The sequence below is a fragment of the Theropithecus gelada genome, chromosome 11 (genome assembly GCF_003255815.1).
Source record: "Theropithecus gelada isolate Dixy chromosome 11, Tgel_1.0, whole genome shotgun sequence".
Lineage (NCBI taxonomy): Eukaryota > Metazoa > Chordata > Mammalia > Primates > Cercopithecidae > Theropithecus > Theropithecus gelada.
This window is the reverse complement of record NC_037679.1, coordinates 86,242,355-86,246,681: the sequence shown is the minus strand read 5'-3', so window position 1 is coordinate 86,246,681 and position 4,327 is coordinate 86,242,355. Positions and strand designations below refer to the sequence as shown.

Sequence of the window (4,327 nt, the reverse complement as noted above, 5' to 3'; positions counted from 1 at the left end):
CTCACACCTTGGTACAGAAGAGGGTCAAAGGCGAAGCAGGCCACCTGGCTTTCTAACAACTCTTTCTCCTGGGAACTAGTGCACTTCCATGAGAACTAATCCAGACTCAAAAGAGCTGGGAGGACAGCACCAAGACATTCAGGAGGGATCTGCCCTCATAACTCAAACACTTCCCATCACCCGGTGTTGCAACCCTTACCACCACTGCCCTCCTCCCTGCGCAGGTCTGTTCCCAATGCATTTGGTATATACTCTTGAATCACATCAATAAAGAGTATGTGTCCGTTGGCTGTATGAATGTCTTCTTTTGAGAAGTGTCTGTTCATATCCTTTGCCCACTTTTTGATGGGGTGGTTTGTTTTTTTCTTGTAAATTTGTTTGAGTTCTTTGTAGGTTCTGGATATTAGCCCTTTGTCAGATGAGTAGATTGCAAAAATGTTCTCCCATTCTGTAGGTTGCCTGTTCACTCCGATGGTAGTTTCTTTGGCTGTGCAGAAGCTTTTTAGTTTAATCAGATCCCATTTGTCAATGTTGGCTTTTGTTGCCATTGCTTTTGGTGTTTGAGACGTGGAGTCCTTGCCCATGCCTATGAAAAAATGCTCATCATCACTCACCATCAGAGAAATGCAAATCAAAACCACAGTGAGATACCATCTCATACCAGTTAGAATGACAATCATTAAAAAAATCAGGAAACAACAGGTGCTGGAGAGGATGTGGAGAAATAGGAACACTTTTACACTGTTGGTGGGACTGTAAACTAGTTCAACCATTGTGGAAGACAGTGTGGCGATTCCTCAAGGATCTAGAACTAGAAATATCATTTGATCCAGCCATCCCATTACTGGGTATATACCCAAAGGATTATAAATCATGCTGCTATAAAGACACATGCACACGTATGTTTACTGTGGCACTATTCACAATAGCAGACTTGGAATCAACCCAAATGTCCATCAGTGACAGACTGGATTAAGAAAATGTGGCACATGTACACCATGGAATACTATGCAGTCATAAAAAAGGATGAGTTTGTGTCCTTTTTAGGGACATGGATGCAGCTAGAAACCATCATTCTCAGCAAACTATCGCAAGAACAGAAAATCAAACACTGCATGTTCTCACTCATAGGTGGGGACTGAACAATGAGATCACGTGGATACAGGAGAGGGAACATCACACACTGGAGCCTATTGTGGGGAGGGGGGAGGGGCGAGGGATAGCATTAGGAGATATACCTAATGTAAATGACGAGTTAATGGGTGCAGCACACCAACATGGCACATGTACACATATGTAACAAACCTGCACGTTGTGCACATGTACCCTAGAACTTAAAGTATAATGATAAAAATAGATAAATAAATAAAGTAAAAAATAATAATAATAAAAAAATAAAGAGTATGAAGTGATATAGATGTACGTGTTCAAAACTTGCAAAACTCTGTTCTGCCATGTACTGATGTTTGTTTATCCACCAGCTGTCTGAGAGGGGTTGGGGAACAGCCTTGATCTGTGGTGTTTGTCAATTTCTTTGGTGTAAATTCTCCCACAATGGATCATTTCATGCTGCTAATGCTTTACAATTTACTCAGAAATTTAACAATCTGTTGCTTGGAGCAAACACTGGTGGCATTAGCACACCACGGATGTTTTTGCAGTAGAGATCTTGTGCTTCTCTATTTTTCCGCACGAGGAACAGTGCTTTTAAGAGCACTCCTGATGGTCTCAGCTCCATCATTGATTACTTCTGACATTTCAACTGGGGAGAGGTCTGCCTCACTGACCTAGTCCCATCCGACAGCCTCAGGATTAGGATTTGTTTGTGTCAATTTCCCTTCATACATTTTACAGTTAACGTTGAGTTCAGGTTATTTTAAGGGTAACTTTAGTTCACAGAAAAAAAATATTTGAGGCTGTGTGGTCATTAAAATTACTTCATTAAAGTAAAGCAATCAGGATTTAAGTTATTTTTTAAATATTTGATTTTGACTTAAAAGCCTTGTTATTCTGTTTACAAAGTTATTGATAAACATACACACTCTATATAAAAATGTTAAGAAGGGTTTAAATAACTCAATTGCATATCTTATTTTTCTTTTTTTTTCAAAACAGAGTCTTGCTCTGTCGCTAGGCTAGAGTACAATGGTGTGATCTTTGCTCACTGCAACCTCTGCCTCCTGGGTTCAGATTCTCCTGCCTCAGCTTCCTGAGTAGCTGGGATTACAGGTGCCTGCCACCATGCCTGGCTAATTTTTGTATTTTTAGTAGAGACAGGATTTCTCCATGTTGGCCAGGCTGATCTTGAACCCCTGACCTCAAGTGATCCACCCACCTTGGCCTCCCAAAGTGCTGGGATTACAGGCGTAAGCCACTGTGCCTGTCCACATCTTTAAATATTTTAACCATTTTTAAAATTTCATATACGTAACTCTCATCTTAAGCAGTTCACATGCCTTATTAGAAAACTATCCCAAGTAATTTAATAATCCCAGCTAATAGAGCGTATTAAACTCCTAAATATGGAAACCTCAATTTCTCATAACGAATTCAATGATTTTTAAACATATATTTTCAAATTAAAAGGCACACATTCTAAAATTTATTTTTTAATTCCCAGTTTATCTGGCATTGAAAGACAAACCTGTCATATAATATGTGAAATTACCTTAATTACTGCATTTCACAATCCAACTATTATCAAATTATTCCTAAACATAACACAAAAGTATTCTTAAAAATAAAAAAGTAAATGATTTATAAATTAACACTGATAAATGTAGGATTAATAAAATCATTGTAGGATTTCAAGACCCATTAAGAAAATGATATCATGTTCAACAAATTGCAGTTACAATTCTAGGCAAATCAGTTTATTGAACAGAGATTTTTGGCTGGCAGTAGATTTGGAGGTATAAGAAACGTGGCTGTTTTCACCAAATATGCTTATTTGGCCTTTTTCTACAGTTTCTGTATTAGGGGGATACTAAGTCCATTCTTTTCCTATGAAGTAAACTTCCTACACAGGCTCCTCACATACAAGCCACATATTAGCTAATTTTAGCAACCAGTTACATTGCTTCCAAACTGATAATATTCAGACTGTTTTTACTACTCAAGTACTCAAGTCTCTCCTATCATGGGCTGATTTTTCTACCTTCCCTGCCTGCCTGGCTGTGCTGCTTCTCTTGCAGGTATCTGAACAGCGTATGCTTGAGGTTGTTTTTTTTTTTTTAGGAGGAGTCTCGCTCTATCGCCCAGGATGGAGCAGTGGTGCAAACTCAGCTCACTGCAAGCTCCGCCTCCCGGGTTCATGCCTTTCTCCTGCCTCAGCCTCCGGAGTAGCTGGGACTACAGGCGCCCACCACCAAGCCCGGTTAATTTTTTGTATTTTTAGTACAGACGCGGTTTCACCGTGTTAGCCAGGATGGTCTTGATCTCCTGACCTCGTGATCCGCCCGCCTCAGCCTCTCTAAGTGCTGGGATTACAGGCGTGAGCCACCACGCCCAGTCCGGATTGAGGTCTTTATGTTCCCCATGTTTCTGTTGTCGCTGTGTTCTTGGTGTGAGTCACTGTGGTGACAGCAGCATCCAGGACTTCGATGCTCACCCGTTAGCCACCTGCAGCTGCCCTCCCTAAGAACAGAAACATCCTCCTTGTCGAAAATGAAATGGACACTGTTGAGTCTGGCATTGACTCTGTTGTTGATCATCTCTACTTGAAAGCAGGATCTATTGCAGTGCAGTCTCCTGGTTTTCCTTCGTTCTTTTCTGAATATGCACCTTGCACATGTGTGGTGTTTATTGTACCTGTGTGGGGTTTTATTGCTTCATTATTATTTTTTCTTTAAAGTTCAGTCTCCGTAGAGACTGTCAAAGATTGCCAATGTTGACTCTATTTCAAGTCATCATGACCGAGTATTGGGAAACATTTTCATGCAATAATTACACCTCAGATAACCCTTATTGGCTATGGTACTGCCACTGTGCAAAGCTTGTATGGGTTTTAAAAAAAAGTTCAAATGGGCATTTTAGGGCATAAAGAGGAAGGTCACAATAATTTCTACCTGACTTAATTTAGTATATTTAGATATCTAAAGGACAAAATTTTAAAACCATTTAAAAAATTTAAACATTCTATATAATTCCATAAAATTTCATTTAACAAAGTGAATGACCTTAAAAAACTAGAATAGCCAAGGATGTCTATGTATTAATAGATATTAAACAATAGATTGAGTACCAAAAACTTCTCATAACTTCTTGTTATTAAATTTGTACCATAGGAATCTGGCTGTTGATGGAGGAAGAGGCACAAGGGCACAGA

At 39.5% G+C, this 4,327-nt stretch overlaps 1 non-coding gene across 1 annotated transcript; it reads right to left on the bottom strand.

Annotated features, from left to right (window-relative positions):
• Window positions 1-3,858: 3,858 nt before the first annotated feature.
• Window positions 3,859-3,996, bottom strand: LOC112635751. The gene has a single exon (XR_003122071.1). It is a non-coding gene; the product is annotated as a U4 spliceosomal RNA (small nuclear RNA).
• Between the last annotated feature and the right edge of the window lie 331 nt (window positions 3,997-4,327).